Source organism: Chionomys nivalis, chromosome 1, assembly GCF_950005125.1.
Source record: "Chionomys nivalis chromosome 1, mChiNiv1.1, whole genome shotgun sequence".
Classification (NCBI taxonomy): domain Eukaryota; kingdom Metazoa; phylum Chordata; class Mammalia; order Rodentia; family Cricetidae; genus Chionomys; species Chionomys nivalis.
Genome location: NC_080086.1, coordinates 169,930,716 through 169,949,613, shown reverse-complemented (window position 1 = coordinate 169,949,613; position 18,898 = coordinate 169,930,716). Strand labels below are relative to the sequence as shown.

General features: G+C 44.3%; 1 pseudogene; it reads left to right on the top strand.

Annotated features, from left to right (window-relative positions):
• The first annotated feature begins 335 nt into the window (after positions 1-335).
• On the top strand, positions 336-18,200 carry LOC130861802 (DNA (cytosine-5)-methyltransferase 1-like; annotated as a pseudogene).
• Positions 18,201-18,898: the final 698 nt, after the last annotated feature.

The following is an 18,898-nucleotide window of genomic DNA, read 5'->3' as shown; positions in this document are numbered from 1 at the left end:
AACATTCTGCTAGACCTTGAAGCCAAAGCAGAATGAATTTAAGGTGGAATTGGTGGTGTTAAATTGAATCCCTGGTTATTGGGAATCTGCCTCTGCTGGCGTAATAAAGTAATCAAACCAATTGAATAAATCCAGGTTTATTCTGAGCAAAGCATTCCTGAGTGGCCCTAGGAAAAGTTAAAATGACCACGAGGGGAACCCACGAGGTGTGGGCTTTTTAATACCCTCCAGGGGGTGGAGCCTCTGATGGCGGGCTTTCTCGGGGGTGGAGTAAGGTCTTCTAAGGGTGGAGCCACTAAAGGCAAGCTTTCTGAGTCCTAGCAGGGTTTGGAGAGATGGGGAAGGGGGTTTGGGATGGAGCTTCCATCCAAACATTCCAGACTCTTTGGGTATACGGATGCCAAGGCTTCAATATTCTGTACTGCATGAGCTTCACGGAGAGTGGGTATGGCGGTGAGTACCTGGGTCTGAAAGGGGCAGGAGCAGGTAGGTGTGGGTAGTGATCTCTGCCACCCAGAGAACATGATGCTTCCTATGTTTGGCCCTTTTAAGCGTAAGCGTTACCAAGTCTTTTGTCGCTCTCCACCCACTTTTCTAAGAAGTTCTGTTTGTGGCTCTAAATGACAAGGTGGTACGTGCTTCTGCTCATTGCTCTCGCTGTTTCCCTGTGATTCCCCAGAGGAGAAAGGTGGGTGTGTTATCCAGGGTCCTAAGAGGAAACTCAGGGCAGAGTTTTAATTTGGGATGATTTGAAAAACATTCCTTCAATAGATGGATTGTTTACAAAGTTCTGAGCTGGCCATAGGGAGTCATGAAAGTCTCTCCAGTGCCAGGGCTTCAGCGGAGGTGTTAGTTGCTGAGCCCTGAGCCAGAAAGAGTTAAGAGGAAAGCGATGGAATTCAGGAGAGGTGAGTAGACGGAGCCATCTTGAGAAGGAACCAGAAACCTATGAGAAGGCTCCAGAGGGGACTACTAACAGATCTCCTCATTCTGCCTCTCTCTTGTATTCCTGGGAGTGAGGCCAGTGGCCGCACAAATGGTTCTGAACTAAATTGGAGGACCAGGGAGCCCACTGATGGCTGTGTACATATGTTTCGCTATGATGTAGATGTGGTTTGGGCTGTTCAAGTTCTGAAAGCTTGAATCCCAATATTCGGTATCAGAGTAGTAGAAACGTTAGGAAATAGAGCCTAATAGAAGATGATTAGATCAGGAGGTCCATTACCTAGGGATCTGGGGAGTGGGTTGAGGTCTCTTACTTGACTGGTTTGGGTTTCTTAGGAACAGGTTGTTAGGAAGCAGTATTACACAGGCCCTGGCCCTTAATGGGTGTGGCCTATTTGCTTTTTTGCTTCTCTACCATGTTAGGATGCAGCCAGAGGACCCTTGACAGGATGTGCATGGCTCCAGCCACCAGAATGATGAACCAAACATACCTCTTTACTTGATAGGCTACCAAACTTATAGTAATAGAAAACAGACTAAGACACATTCTCTAGACGGCAGCAAGCAGGGCAGAAAGAGTAGATCTGGTCTGTGAAACAGAAAATATCTGGCACGGGGGCAGAAATCTCTACCGCAATAATATTAAAACTAAAAGTTTGGACCACTGGCTTTACATGTTATCTCTCATTTGACACCTGAATTAATGTTATTAAGTCCTAAGTTTATACCTCAAACCAGACTTCTCCTTAAAGTATGGATTTGTATCTTAAACTGCCTACTTAATCGCTTCACTTGAATGACTGACATTTCCAACATAAAGTGTTGAAGACATAATTCTTAGTCTTACCCCCAAATGTGTGCCTCCTCAGCCTTTTCAGAATTAGCAAGAGCTCTGCTGGTGTCCCTATTGTTCAAGTTAAAAAATCACCATTGATTTTTCTCATTCCCTTACTTCTTGTTTATAATAGCCTCAAACTGTGTCTTAGGTCATTCTATTTTCTCTTGTGGTATTTGTGTTAGAGTTTGGGGGCCGGGTAGGAAAGGAGAGGGAAAGAATAGAGAAACAAAAATGTTCTAGTTACATTTCCTCCAACAAGGCCACACCTATTCCGGTAGGACCACATCACCTAACAATGCCAGTCCCTATGAGTTTATGGGGGCCAACTGCATTTTAACTACCACATAAGCGTTTAAGTGCAAGCAACATTTCAGAAAGGTAGAAATCTTTAATACAGGCATGAAGAGGTGATGAGACAGGGAAGCTGCAGCACCAGTAAAGGGCACATGATCATGCTAACTCCCACTTGGGTGCCTGAAGCGAATCCCATCCAGAAGTGCAGGCAAGTGGAAGTGTACCTTAATCATGGCAGCCAAGCACAGTACCACTGTTCAAGGGCTGGTCTCAGGGATCAATTAAAAACAGAAAAAACACAGGGCCACATATGAATTCTTATTCCTCAAACAGTGGAAGTCAAGGCATTTTCACATGGAAATCTCCATCTGGCTCATATTTTTAATTTTTAAATTTTTTTTCTGCCTGTAGTGCAGCAAGCAAATGTTAGAAAAGCTAGAGTTGATGCAATAGAAATGAGAAGATACTTTATATTTATGCAGTTGGGTAAAGCTGGAAATGGGGTGATCTAGAAGCCAAACGTGGTGGTGTACACTTGTAAGTTCAGCACTGGGAAGGCCTGAGACAGCCTAGCCCAGTGTGATAGTCGGAGAGAAAATGACCCCCAAAGGGAGTGGCACTATGAGGAGGTGAGGCCATGTTGAAGTAGGTGTGGCCTTGTTGGAGGAAGTGTGTCACTGTAAAGGCGGGCTTTGAGGTCTCACATGTGCTCAAGTTTCACTCAGTGTGATATTGAGTTCACATCCCGATGCATTCTGATCAAGGTGTAGCCAGCACCATCTCCACCTGCATTCTGCCACGCTCCCTGCCATGATGACAAAGGACTGAACCTCTGAACTGTAAGTTGACACCTCAATTACTTGTTTTCCTTTGTAAGAGTTTGCTGTGATGGGACTGGAGAGTTGGCTTAGCGCTGGCTGCTCTTCCAGAGGACTTGAATTCAATTCTCAACACCCACATGGCAGCTCACAACTGTCTGTAACTCAAGTTCCAGGGGATCCAACACCCTCACACAGACATACATGCAGGCAAATACTCACATACATAAAATACAAATAAATAAATTGTAAAAAAAAAAAAAAAAAGAAAGAAAAAAATATTGTTAAAAAAATTGCCATGGTCATGGTGTATCATCACAGCAATAGAAACTCTAAGACACCCAGTGAGATTGATGTCTAAGAAAGACTGATGGCCTGAGGAATGACAACCAAGACTGACTCCTGGTCATCACACACACACATGTACCCACACAAATGCACACACCCATGTCTCTGTGTTTGTTTGTCTGTCTCTCTCTGTGTGTCCATCTCTGTCTCTCCCTACTTGTGTTTTCTGATGTCTTTGGTCTAAATTCTTCATTCAAGGCTAAGATCAGGCAATTCGTGTGATGTCACTGAATGTGAATTTGGGGAAAGATACACACGTGTGCTTGCCAGACTATGAGAGGCCCCCCCCCATATATGTTAGAAATTGCTAAGGAAAACAGGCTTGGAGAAAGGGGATAATAGGAAATTACCTTTCAGAAAAACACTATTAGGAGGGCTATAGGCTCATGATCACAGCCAGCCATAATGAGGCTCTGAAATATGAGAATATTAAAAGAGATAACTGCCACAAATCTCATGACGGGGTCCTGAAGGGAAGAAGACAGACTATCTAGTTCCTAGAATACTGATGTAGCTCCTGGAATATTGGCGTTACTAGTATCAAACCAGGGGCATGGATAATAATAGGGGCTTGAAGAGGGAGAGGGAGAAAGCCTCCAATTCCAGAGGACAAGGTGTTTGTTTGTAGGTTCTTGGGTGTGTGGTGAGCTCCCTACTGTGGGGTCTAGCTGACTGACTCTGTGTGTCGCTGTGGCTTGCTCATAGCTGCCAGGGAGAGGGCGGTTGCGGGGCTGGGCTGCCGCAGGCTTTATCAACTCCACACTCTTGTCGAGTTTCATCTGTTTTGGCTATATTTCTGAGCACTGGGATTAAAAGCATGTTAGGATTAAAGGTGTATCCCACCATACCCAGCTGGTTACATATTCTTATTGATAACATTCCTTTCAGCTTATAATTGCAAATATTTGTAGTTAGTTTTTACAACATGCATATACTACTAAATACGGTCATATAATTTTTCTTGCCTTTGGAATCCCATTTACTCGATTAGCTCACCACTGTCCTCACTCAGTTTATCCCAGAGGAAAAGTCTCGGTGCCACCAACTCCTTGTTTCCTTGTGCATTATTATTAAAATTCAACTTGATTCATGGTCTCTGCAGGAATATTTTAAAGCCTTCATTTCATTTTTTTGTGGATTAAAATTAAATAAGGGAATCCGTAAACCCATGTAACTGGTTACATGCAAATTGCAACATGTCAGAACTCGCTGTAAGAGAGAGCCTGAGAATGGAGGCCAGTGTCGATGCCAGCTCACTGGCTTCGAGCAGCACTCCTCTCTCCCCAGGACACCACTGTCAACGAATGTCATGAACCAAGGCAAGCTGTCAGTGTCGATCACGTGCTAAATATTAAAGCTTAGTGCTTTCGTTTTTAATAGCTCTAGATGTTTTATTATTTTTGCTCATGTTATGAGGGGGATGTTGAGATACACAGTCATTTTAAGCAGTTTATTTAACAAAGCAGAGGAAGCAATCCAAGGAGAGACTGGAATGAGCGGCCCTTATAAGGGTTCTGCATTTTTTTTTTACTTATAATGAATATTTATGAAGCAGGCGGAATATTGATGAAATAAGGTCACACTTTTTCCCTTCCAAATCGTGATGGACCAGATGTCTCTTTTCGCTTGTTTGTTCTCAGGTGCCTCTGGAGAAGTCCATGAGGAGAGGAAGCACATGCCCGGGGACCTTGATTTTCACCATAACAGGAGTGACCGATCTACAGCCAGGTTTCATGTGCTGGGTGGCTTCCAGTTAAGTCCTTTTTGAGAACGTTCAAGTCCCATGAAGCTTGTCTGTCAGCTACGACATTTTTAGTTTTAGATTTGTTTATATTATTTTTATATGTATATTTTGCCTGCATGCATGCATACCTCATGTGTGCAATGCTTGAGGGAGTCTCTGACCTCTGACAGGGCATCAGATCCCCTAGAACCTAGATTTACAAATGCTTGTGAACCACCATGTGGGTGCTGACTATGAAACCCACACCTTCTGAAAGAACAACAAGCATTCTTAATCACAGGACCATTTCCCCAGCATTGACATTTTGTTACTTATTTTAAATTTTTTTCCTAAAATTTTATTTTATGTGTATGGATGTGTACCGCATGGTATTTGGTATCCATGGAAGCTAGAAGAAAGCATTGGATCTTCTGGACCTGCAATAACAGACAATTGTGACCTGCCTGTGTGTGCTGGGAACTGAAGCCAGGTCCCCTGCAAGAACTCATTCCACACATTGCTATTATTTTTGTAATTGAGGTTTTACAATGCAAACTGAGGCTAATGTTGGGTCTAGTGGGGGGGGGGGTCGTGCAAAGATGGGGACAGACCATCAATAAACCAGAAGCAAACTTTATTCCAGAAACCAGAATCCAGGAAAAAATTAAAAAAATAAAATAAAAAATCTCCATGGGGCACACAAAGCTTATCAGCTAGCAGAGACCACAGCCAGGGATGGACTTTGTTAGGCTGTGGCAAAGGCCGGTTTCTGAACTCACCTTTTTATAGTAGAGGCACCAAGCATTAGGTCTGAACAAAGGAATTTTTACAATTTCAAGGTAAAGCTCAGATACAGATTGCCTTACTTTACAATCTTCATTAACAGAGTTTTTCAGTTAAACTAGTGTTTGTACTTAATCTATTGTCTTCCTTGGTACTTCCAGGTAGTATTTACTGAAGTCCTGTGCTCTCCCCTTTGATGCTGCCAATTTCACACAGCAGGGCTAATGTGTAACCCAGAGGTCATATATCTATTTCCTAAAAGTTGGCTCAGCTCGTATCCATAGGCTAGCTCTCAGTTTGCAGAGAGATGCTTTGGCCTTGTAAATAGAGCTATGGGTTGTAAAGCGGAGTAACCAATGTTAATAGTTAATCCTTAAGCTACTGAGAAAGCTGCTGACAGTCTGCTTCATTTTTCTAGGCTTACAACTTTATATTTATTTCTACATTCCTATTTCTACAATCTACATTTTTATATTCTTATCCTTGGACCCTTCAACCAGGATTTTCAATAGACTGATGGCAAGCTAAACAAGTAAGAAACAGTCCTTGGGTTGTGCGTAGGACCTCCTTCTCCCGGCTCCCCCATTGATGTCTATCACTTACCTAGTACTCTGTTGGGAAGCCCCATCCACACTCCAAGTCCAGGCCTCCAAGGACTGACACCTCCCCCAGGGAGGGCCAGGACCACTCCCACAGGCTATTTAGGCTCACACTAGAAAAAGGAACAGGTGGTTTCAGGTTTACACGGGCTTCTCTTCCCACAAAGAGCTGCATTTATTAAACATGGGTACTTTAATTTGGTCTAATCTGGTTTGATTGGAGTTCTTTGCATTGGTGGAGCAGCTTTTCTTAAGATTAAACCAAACAGATGGAGGTTTTCCACTAAAAGGGTGTGTTCCCCCGCCCCCTCTCGCAGGCCCAGGGCCCAAGGCCATGCTGGAAAACGCCCTTCCCTTGCACGCCCTCCACCAGGCTAGATCAGTGTCTCTTGGTGAGTTTCCCCTTTTAAACTGAATTGCCATTAGAGTCTTGGAGTGACTCATTTGCTTTTCCGCTGAAGTCACGGCCCATGTCGGAAGCCTGATCCATAGACATCCCCCACTCATGTCTCATGTACCCCCGTTTTGACTCAAGGGCTCTGTTTGATGGAGGCTTGAGTCACACAGGCATGCGCTTTTAAAATGGGTTTCTTGCGATTCCAAGCCATTCTAAATGGTCCTTAGACGGCCTTTTACAAAAATCCTTTTAAATTGGGGCTATCTAACCTAAATTAACAACACTCCAAAAGGCCGCAGTTCTTGTCCTGCCCCCACTTCCGCCTTTCTCTCTCTCTCTCTCTCTCTCTCTCTCTCTCTCTCTCTCTCTCTCTCTCTCTCTCTCTCTCTCTCTTTCTCTCTCTCTCTCTCCCGCCCCCCCCCCCCTCCAACTTAGCCCCACTCAACTCCCACCCCCTCCCTGCTGTTTGCCTCTTGGGCAGCCTTTCACAAAAAATCCTTTTAAATTGGCACCAACACCAAACTTAAACAAGACTCCAAAAGCTCGTGGTTTCTGCCAGGTACTCTGTCCCTCCCCCTCTCCTCCCCCTCCCCCTCCAGCTGTTTGCTGCGTTTCCCCAACAGGCCTAACTGTGCTGGAATTTTTAAGTTAGTCAGCTAACACAGGTTTCTAAAACTGTTTTGTTTGTCTGTCTATCAGAGTGATGTGGCCACACTGTGTCTGTGTAAATGTGTACATGTGTTTTCATGATGTGAGCAAAATCTTCTTGCACCTACCTACTAGCATTGGTAAACTATAACTAATTGGATAAAATACAGGTCTAAATTTAGTTTATATGCCCAGTTTAAATAACAGGTAAGGGTACCTAGTTCTCAAGTGCCTTTACAGATCTGAGGGCATGGCATTTTAACAAGAGCTTCTAACACAAACATGCAGCTTCTGCAGCACCCTTTAGCTCTTCCAAAAAGACAGAAGACCTTCACCTCCAGGCCTTGCCTCTGGGTTTGGCAAAGCAACACACACACCAGAAAGCAACCTTCCACCGCTTCAGCTTCCTGGATGCCTTTCGGGGAATCTTCCCACCCTGCCAAGACGGGTAGACTAATCTTTCCCCCACCTACAGGAAAAATCTTTGGGCCTCTTGTACTCAGCAGCTAAAGGCAAGCACTACTTCTAAGACTGGTATTCTCCAAGGACTAAGGAGAGGATTTGGGATTGCCTGCATAGCTAAAAAAAAAAAAAAAAAAAAAATTGTCTCATTTTTGCTATTTATCCCTCCTAGATCTGCCTAATGGCATTTGACAACTTAAGGTACTGTTAACCTATTACTTCATCCATGATATTTAATGAAGTTTCCTGCTAAAATACAGACGGGTATGCCTCCTTAGCAGGCTTCATAGTCCAGGATTAACAGGTTTCAAGTATGTCTTCAGAGGTTCAGCTAATTTCCTTTAATTCTAAAATCTGTTCCAGTTTTCTTAAAGTTCTGCTACACTGACCCCAACCAGTTTCAAGCATATTTTATGGGTCACTCCTATTGCCTGGGCCAAGACCAACTAACTCACAAAGTGCTCCCCAGACAACACCAAACAAACACCTGCAAACAGCTCCTGAGCCTTTACCATTGGAACCAATTCTCCTGGATCAAGGACACCTGCATCTGCTGTTGTGTCCCATCCATGGCTAGACCCATTTCACAGGGCCAATAATAACAATTTTTTTCCTCCTAGTCACCTGCCTTCTCATCTCCCTCAAAAGGCACCTGCCTAAGGACTCCAGGATGACAGCAAACTGATGCTGCTCCAGCCACACCTCTCGCTAAGTGTGAGTACACCAACTCTCAGATCGCCCCCTCTCCCATGTCACCCCAGGCCTGCAGAAGTAGCCAGACTTGAGTCAATGTCCCTTTATCCAAAGAGAGCCTAAAATGTTGGTTATAAATATCACCTCAGCTCCTTGTCATACCCCTATATCCAAAGAGTCTGGAATGTAATATTAAGTTGGGGGCATCACCTTAGTCCTCTTATATCCAAGAAGTCTGGGATGATTGGAAGCCCCTGAACAGGGAGTTGCCCCGGTTCGGACTCCTACTCCCAGCCTGTCAAGCTCTGACACCTCCCCCGGGGAGGGTCAGGACTACTCCTATAGGCTATTTAGGCTCACACTGGGAAAATGAACAAGTGGTTTCGGGTTTGCATGGGCTCCTCTTCCTTCCATGCTGTCTCGGTCTACCTGAGAGTGCCACATTTATTAAACATGGGCATTTTAATTTGGTCTAATCTGGTTTGATTGGAGTTCTTTGCATTGGCAGAGTGGCTTTTCTTAAGATTAAACCAAACATTCTCCATAGATAATTAGAAGATTTTAAGCAATCTCTGGTTTTTGCGTGTATCTGTTCAACCTATCATCTAATCCTTCACTGGCAGCAAACACTAACTGAACTAGTTACTTTTTTATTTCTATGACAAAATAACATGGCCAAAGGCACCTGAAGAAAAAGTTTATTTTGGCTTATGATCCAGAGGACTAGATGTCCATAATGGCAGGAAAAGCATGGCAGCAGGAGCAGGCAACTGAGAAATCACATCTCAACCCTACCCATAGGAGGCAGAGTGAAAACTAGAAACTAGCAAGGCTATCAACTCAAAATCCACGCCTAATGATGGACATCCTCCAGCAGACCTCCACACCCATAATCTCCCCTAAACAGCTCCACGGACTGGAGACCAAACCAAGAGTTCAAATGCATGAGCCTATGGGAGACATTGTTTGATGGAGGAAGGTCATTGGTTAAATAATAAAGAAACTGCTTGGCCCTCATAGGTTAGAACATAGGTGGGTGGAGTAAACAGAACAGAATGCTGGGAGGAAGAGGAAGTGAGCTCAGATGCAGGGCAGCTCCTCTCAGAGCCAGACGAGATGAAGCAAGTTGCCAGGTCAGACATGCTGAATCTTTCCTGGTAAGACTGGTGCTACACAGATTATTAGAGATGGGTTGATCGGGATATGAGAATTAGCCAGTAAGGGCTAGAGCTAATGGGCCAAGCAGTGTTTATATGAATACAGTTTGTGTGCTGTTATTTCGGGGCATAAGCTAGCCAGGCAACCAGGAGCTGGGGCGACAGGAACACAGCCCGCAGCTCCCACTACACTTGTTCATTCAAACCATCACACTGACAGGCTGTGTCAAGCAGCCACGAGGGGCCTCCAGCAGCGGCTCCTGCAATGCATAGTCTCTTTTATCAGAAACAGGAGATGTAGCTTGGGTTTGCAAACCCAATGAAATGTACAGGCTGTAAGAATACAAACAGGCATTGGAAGGGAGACAGGCTGGGAGGGAGGCAGTGGTGGGTATATAGGATCCATATGCATTGTATAAATGTATAAAGCCGTCAAACAATTTTTTAAAAGTATTATTAATTATTTTAAAGAAACAGATATTGAGACACAGTTTCAGCAGAGCTGGAGAGAGGGGAGAAAAAGAAGAATGTTTTAAAACCTAAACAAAGCAAATACAGCAGGAGGTCGTCCAAGATGATGGCTGTAGCCATCGGGGTTGTGGTGCTTTGTTAAGGGCAAAAATCCAAAAAGACAAGTAAAGAAAGAAAGGAACTTCACAATCGTCTTCAAGTCCCCTAAAATTTCTTGTCTGGGAAGACTTAGTAAAAGAATAAGGAAGTCACCCATCTCTTGCTTGCCACCTAGAAATGTGTTCTCCCCCTTCCCCACATCTCTCATGGTGATCATTCAAATGCACATTTTTCTGCATATTATAAAGTAACTTGTCACTTCTTTTGTGTTTTGATAGATGTTTCCTGGTGTTTAACTCCTGACTACTTCTTTACATACATCTGAAATGTTGTAATTTCCTAGAGACTCGGGGTAGTTTAAGAGCAAATCCACCACTGTTTCTCCTTGATCATCACCTGGTTCCTAAAGGAGAATGACCCTGGGGAGCCAGAAGGTCCCATGATCTATGCTGGAGGCGGCCTATGATGCACCTTGATGAAGCTCCCTTATTACAGCCAATGCTTTTGGACCAGTGGCTGAGGATAAAGTGCTGGTAAGGAGAATATATTGATAGCGTTTCTTTTAAAGAGCTCAAAGCCTATATTCGTTGTGGTCTAATAAGAGGAAAAATGATCCCTATAATCATGGCTCTTATCATTTTATAAAGTTTTCTCATATCCTTTTTTTTTCAATAGAACTTACCAGCAGTCTTAGGTTGAGATTATTTTTATTTACTCTGGAAAAAAAAAATGAGGTCAAGCGGCTCACCCAGTTTACACAAAGCTCGCTTCTACAGTAAATACCACAGGCACAGCAGGTCCCATATTGTGCGCTACATGACAAACAGCAGCAAATGAAACCGGTTTCCCCCTTTTCTTTTGCTTCATGTATTTGCTGCCTCCTCCCCTCCACCTGGCCCAGGCTGTGGTGGATTAACAGTCCTAATTTACTTTCTGCTTGGGTTGAGAAAACTCTTCAACAAAATGAAACCTCAGGGGCCTCATAAGAAAACAGAGAGAAGAGGCAGGTTCACCAGAGGATGTAAACCATGAAGATGACCACAAAGTGGGAGAGACGAGGTTAACTAGAAATCCCTGAGCTATAAAGCACAGAAGATGGCGGCAGTACTGGAGGGCTGGGAAGAAAGTCACGATAAAGGAAATCCCAGATTTCTGACTATTATTTCACCTATTTGTTGGGTCTTAGAATAAATGAGCCACTATGCTATCTTAGCATGGTAGATCACATAAACTGGGGAAGATGTGTTTTCTTTGAGCATCAGTCAGTCTCTCTCTCTCTCTCTTTCTCTCTCTCTCCCTCTCTCCGTGTGTGTGTGTGTGTGTGTGTGTGTGTGTGTGAAAGACACACACATTTATGATTGTCCAATAAAATATAAGATGGCCAATAAAAGTTGGACTTTAGAGTTTTTAAAATCCAAGTATCTTGCAAGCAACACACGGAACATATTTATACTAGAAATCTCTTCATTGCTCTGACTTGCAGTTTAATTGAATGCTTCTATTTTATTTATTGTATCTATCAACTCTAACCTAATTAGACTTCAGATCAAGCTCCGATAGCAAATGTAATCCAACTGGAGCTGGGGAGAATGAGAGTATCTTTTGCTGTTGTGCTGGCCTTTATCGGGATGGCCTTCATCTTGTGTTCAGACTTGCATGTTAGTTGTAAATAAGTATTAGTGTCTAGCTGGAGTTATCCCAAGTTCACACTTCAGGTGATGGTCCCAATCTGCAGATTCTGGGAAGAGTTTTCAAGCAGATTTATTTTGGAATTCATTCTCTTGTCACCCAAATTACAGAAATTCTCGACCCATCCTGCTGTCACCAAGATAAGCCCCTGTGATAAGGTAGCAAACAGCTCCTGTTAAATCCTAGAGTGAACTCAACATCCATCTCTTGAAGGACCAAAGAGCATCTATTTGTGTAAGGAGTCACTATCATCATCATCAAGGTCTCCCTGTAAATCCTATTCTTGGCACTTAAAGATTTATCAGAGGATGTTTGTAGAATCTCCTTCCTGGCAGTGAGTTCATTTCAGAGACCATAGCAAAAGGATCAAGTTCAGGTTTAACAAATGGCAGGAGGAAAGAACAAACAGTTCCCTAAACCACATCAGTCACATTTCCATCTGTGTTATTCAATGATCATTTCTCTGGAGAACTATGAAATCAGACCCGCTGAGGCAGTAAACCGTCTCAGTGTGTGGAACAAAACTCCCATTCCCACCCGCAACCACAAATGTGACCCTCGTAATAGCCCCCACAGTCCACATTAAAGCTAAAAGAAAGTGTGATGGCTTTGCGTGGTATTGACTATACTTTGGGCGCATGTGCACGTGCTTGCATGAACACACACATACACACACCTAGAGGTTAAAAAAATGCTATAGAATGTACTAAACTTTGATTTTCTAAATCTAACCTTCCTTAAGTTTTTAATTAAAGTGAAGCTCACATAAAATAGAGCATTTCCAAGTGGACAGCATAGGGGTGGCGGGTGTATTCCTGATGCGGAGCATCCTTTGTGTCTCCCCAGATGCTTCCATGGCTCTCTTTCTACTACCCATTGAGCTTCTATTCCCCATTCCCTCCTGCTCTGCCAAGTTACCAGTCTGATCCCTATCATTGTGAACCTACCTGTGACCTCTATTCCACGTAAAAGAATCCTCTGCTGTCTTTTGAGTTCACTTTAGGCAGCCTAGTGCGATAGTGGGACATCCATCCATTTTGTAGTACAAATCAGCACTTCATTGCTTTATATAGCTGGATAACAATTTCCTTACATTTTAAACTTTCATTTGTAAATCTTATTTTATTTCCCAGACACCCGAAAATGTAATTTTTTTAATATTTTCTTACTTTATTCATTTTTGAGACAGTATCATACATCCTAGCCTGGACTTGAACTCATTGTGTGGCCAAGAATGACTTTGAACTTCTAATCCCCCCCACACACACACGTCCCCAGTGCTGAGACTACAAGGGTGTGGCTATGTGTGGTGCTGAGGAACCCAGAGTTTCATGAACTCTAGAAAAACACTCCACCAACTGAGCACAATTCTATGCCATTTTGAATAATTTTTAAATGTACTTCAATTTAGCCTATGGTTAGAACTCATTGGAATTCCTTTAAATTTTCCAATAGTATGTAGGTTAAATATATTTAATATTCTTTAATTCTTCAATGAGCATCTTAAATGAAGTATAACTCAAAAGAAGACACAACTCCTTAGCTCCCAGTTGTCTGGATTGCCACAAGTGAACAGGGCTGTGTAGCTCCCACCAGCTCAGGAGAACACGGCTCACAGCCCAGAAGCTTGCCCTTGCCCCTTCACTTCTTCCTGTTAAGGAATCACCTGTTATCTTTACGTTCTAAACATGGCTAATTTCTTGGTATGTTAAACTTATCTCCTAATGTCCCCTGTATTTTCCAGACACGTTTTTGCTTAACAAAAACAGGGGTTGCTGCTAAGGACAAGATTCAGAGACTAGGGGCTGGAGAGATGGCTCAGCGGTTAAGAGCATTGCCTGCTCTTCCAAAGGTCCTGAGTTCAATTCCCAGCAACCACATGGTGGCTCACAACCATCTGTAAAGAGGTCTGGTGCCCTCTTCTGGCCTTCAGGCATACATGGAGGCAGAATATTGTATACATAATAAATAAATAAATATTTAAAAAAAAGATTCAGAGACTAGCTCTTTTGGTGTCTAGGTCACCCTACCCTACCCACGCGAAACTTGCCTTTCTCCCTGTACACACCAGAAGCAAATCCCTCCCTCTGTGCTGAATAGACAGCACACTTTGCTCTTGGTGTGAAAGAGCCATGAGTGGAAGGAAATGACGCTGTGGATCAGTTATGGCCGAGTTCAGTTTGAAGATCAGTTGCTGCGAGCAATGGTATATCAACTACCCGCAGTAGAGTGGGAAGCTCACTCTTTCCTTTTGGGAAACTCTTTAGGTGTGTGGACAGACTAGAGCTGGCAGTGGTAGAGGGATGGTAGGGGGCTAGATGACCACTTCAAGAACCCTTATTTGAGTTTAGGGTTTGTGTTCTTGCTTTTGTGGGGTTTTGTTTGCTTGCTGCTGCTGGAACTTGGACCTAGAGCTCAACACATGACATGCTAGGCAAAATCTCTAGCCCTGAACTATTCCCCTAGTCGTGGGGCTCATAGTCTTAATTTAGTCCATTTATAATAGCTCTTAACTTGAGACTCTTTGTGAATTTCACACCGTGCACTCTAATCTTACTCATCTCCCTGTCCCTACATATCTATCCTCTGCTCTTGCAACTTCCCCTCGAAATAAAATAAAATAAAAATCTCGAAGTGAAAGCTGTGGTGTGTTACACAGTACACCTACCCCTTTGCACAAACAGTTTTATTTGCAAATGTTCATTGCCATCACTGGACTGGTTCAAAGCCTCTGGCTTCTGGGTACAGTCGAGACTAGATCCTCAGTGGACTCCTCTTGGATATCCTATTGGCCTGTGTCATGGAGCTCCTGAAGCTTTGGTTCTGCAGGACTGGTCCCTTCACTTGCTCCAGTAGTTCCCAGATGCGGTAAATGCTAGGGTGGCCAACTCAAAGCCCTTGATCTGGGACTGGGTGGTAACTGAGTTGGTCAGCCTGCCTGCTCTCTTGCACCCACGCCACCAGAGTCAGCCCAACTGTGCTGCCCAGGAGAGGGGCAGGGTTGCTCTTCTGAGTGCTGCAGCTGGCAAGGGAATCTTGAGAATCTTTACATCAAAACTGAATTGTCTGTTTTCAGTAGTGGAAATTAAAAAACAAGGCTGTGGGCATGTTAGGTAAGCAAGTGCTCTACCTCTGAGCCACATCCTCAGCCCCCAAAGTTGCCTGTTTTCATATACCTGCAGATTTCCATATTGCTTCTGCAAATCTGAGAAAAGGTGGTTTGTGTGTGCATGCTTGTGTGTGTGTGTCTGCGTGACCACCTTACTGGTTGGTCCTGGGCAATTTCTCAAAGACGGTGCTGTCTTATTTTGCTCTTGGCCTGTGCTTCAGGTAAGAAGTCCACATGTTGTTTCTTGTTCCGTGACTCAGCACTCATTGAGTGCCAATCACAGGAAAAGCAGGGGAAAGATTTCAGATAGACAAGACATAGCCCGCGATGTGCTGTTCTTAGACCTCACCGGAATTCAGTCACGCTTGCTGGAGAGGAAGATGGAGCAGGACAGGAGCGCATGAGAAGTGGAAATACCTACTCCAGCCCTGTGTTTGCCATGTGCTTTAAGCTGCACTTTCTCCGAGGATAGGTGAGAGACCATGGAGAGCTGATGCCTGCTTTCCTACCGAGAAAAACAGAACATTTTGCCGCAGAATCCAGGGAGGGCTTGGTAGCGTAAAAGTGGTTTAAGATGTAAGGCAAAATAACAAATATTAACTGTACTCATAGCATCCTTTAGCGCTATTGCCTATAGACTGCCTTTGGGAAGGAGTTCTTACAATGAGAAATGCTTTTTATTGTAATAGAACACTCAGTTATCTACTCTGATGAGAGGTGGAGGGGTTTCTGAATTCATTGTATTAATTTAGAGTTGAGAAGAATGATTACAAATACAGGCCACCTATGGGTGCCGCATAATACGGATGATATAGTGAGGTCATAGTGGGAGTGTGACGCGTCTTATTTATACAGTTCTAGCTGCAAAGAGTATATTAGGTATTTTGCAGCCAAGACTCAGAAGCCTAAAACAAACAAGATTAAAATCAGCAATAAAGCAAATCAGAAGGAGCCAGGGAAACTCAGCAATAAATTTGATGCAAAAACCAGTGTGATCTGCCTAAGGCCTTTTAGAACTGGCTTCAGGCTATGGCTTCTGTTTGCTTATTTTAGTGATGTGGGGATAGAGGAGGTGGGTGGGGTCGATGCCTGTAAAGGAGAGGGCAGAGTAATCCTGTTTTTATAGGGAAGGACAGAATTTCCATGGCTCAAATATCCTTGTGAAAACTGACCACACGCACGTGTGTGTGTGTGTGTGTGTGTGTGTGTGTTTGAGAGAGAGAGAGAGAGAGAGAGAGAGGAAGTCTCCCCATAATCACCTACCAGTGCGATTTACGATCATACTTAGAGTCAAGAAATTCTTCCTCTGTGTAACTCCATATTTTTTTTGCTGGTTTTTCCATTAATGTTTTTTGTTTTCCCAGGTTGGCTCTCAACTTCCAAACTTCGTTCATGATTCCTTGAAATGAAACCCTCAAATTCTGGCCCACTGGACAGAAGTAAGTGTATTGGGATCCAGTTCTGCCTTTTGTTACTGATTCAGGATTGGAGAAGCTGAACTTAACAGTGGTACAGGGTTAGTTTGATGTAATCGGAGGGGTCTCTCCTGCCTGCCTGTTCCCAAATAACCACTCTGGGGCTTAACATGAATTATAATTGCTTGGCTACTGGCTCGGGCTTCTTACTGGATAGCTGTTACATATAAATTAACCCATAAAGGAAAGACAAAGACTCAGGTGCCAGAACCCAGAGATCCCAGAACAGCCATCAAATTGCCCAAGCTGTGGACTCCGGTTGCCTTTTCTGGTTGTGGAGGATTGTCAGAAGAATTCCACCAAGTAGACATCTTGAAGACACTGCGGGCCACTGAGATGTGGGACCCAGCAGCTCAGGCATTTTGGCTAGATAACCCTGGCTCCACGGTGTTCATAGAGGACTGCAGTGTGCTGCTTAAGTTGGTCATGACCGGCAAGGTGACCAGCTCCCTGGGCCAGAGGCTGCCACAGAAGGGCGACGTGGAGATGTTGTGTGGTGGACCACAGTGCCAAGGTTTCAGCGGCCTGAACCATTTCAATTCCCATACTTACTCCAAGTTCAAAAACTCCCTGGTGGTCTCCATCCTGAGCGACTGCATTTACTACTGGCCGCATTTCTTCCTGGTGGACAACGCCAGGAACTTGGTGTCCTTAAAGCGCTCCGTGGTGCTGAAGCTCACACTGATGCCTAGTCCACATGGGCCACCAGTGCACCTTTGGTGTGCTGCAGGTTGGACAGTATGGTGTGGAACAGACGCGGAGACGGGCCATCATTTTGGCTGCAGCCCTAGAAGAGAAACTGCCTCTGTCTCCAGAGCCTCTCTATGTGTTTGCACCTCGCGCCTGCCAACTGAGTGTTGTGGTGCATGACAAGAAGTTTGTTAGCGACATCACCAGGTTGACCTTGGGGCCCCTTCCAAACCATCACCGCGAGATACCATGTCTGACCTCCCTGAGATCCAGAAGGGAGCCTCGGCACCTGAGATCTCCTACAATGGAGAGCCACAGTCCTTGTTCCAGAGGCAGCTGCGGGGCTCACACTACCAGCCCATCCTCGGGGATTATATCTGCAAGGACATGAGCCCATTGGTGGCTGCCAGCCTGCGGACCATTCCGCTGCTCCCAGGATCAGATTGGCGTGACCTGGCCAATATAGAAGTGCTGCCGAGGAACGGTACTAAGACCAGAAACCATGCTACACTTTCTGTGAGAAGCAGAATGTGCCATGCGTGGGGTCTGTTGCTGTATGGAAGCTGCAAGTCCTGCAACCCCACGGCCAGGAAGTTCAACACCCTCATCCCCTGGTGCCTGCCGCACAATGGAAACCGGCGCAAACACTGGGCCGGCCTCTATGGGCTATGGGCGCCTGGAGTGGGATGGCTTCTTCAGCACCACTGTCACCAACCCTGAGCCCATGGGCAAGCAGGGCCGTGTTCCCCACCCAGAGCAGCACTGGATGTTGAACCTGTGGGAGTGTGCCTGCTCCCAGGACTTTCCGGACGCCTACCGGCAACATCCTGGACAGCCGCTGGCAGGTGTGTAATGCCGTGCCACCGCCATTGGCCAAAGCCATGGACCTCGAGATAAAGCTCTGTATGTTGGCCAGGGCACAGGATGCAGTTAAAGTAAAGGAGACTGCTAGGAGGGAATAGTTCTGCTCTCTTCCAGAACCCCACATACATTGTTTTTAACCTGTTGAGCCCAATGATTTGAAATGTTGTGCACAGTGTCTGTGGCCATGGCTGACAGTAAGCTGTTTGTGTGAGGTTTACTTTGTGATCAAGCCGTGCAGTACTTTGTGCATTCTGGATTTTAAAGTTTTTAGTTTTTAATTCTGTATTCACCACTATGCAGGTGGCAAACAAGACTTGCTGTAGTTTTTATATGTTGTAATATTTCTTCAAATAAAGCACTTCTATAAAGCAAAAAAAAAATTAATCCATTTGTAATAATATGTCTATCGCTCCATTGACTGCTGGCATCTCCCAGACTCCTTCTTCTTTCCTCCCTGTCTCTATTCTGCCTTGCTATTGGCCAAACCAGCTTCTTTATTAACCAATGGTAATAAGACATATTCACAGAATGCAGAAGAGCATCCCACATCGGTTGGACCCAGGTATTTCAGTACATCACAAAGGGAACATTCTTATTTTATAACCTAAGAAAATAAATATTTGTTTGTAAAGAAAAACATTCATTTTCCCCCCAGGGAGTTAAATTAAAAATTTGATAAAGTGTTCCCTAAACCTCTGGGAAAAACTGTTCTATTTGCTAATTTTCTTGCTCTGACAAAAACAGCTTAGGAAGGTTGATTTTAGCTCACTGTGCAAGGGTCCAAGCCATCACAGTG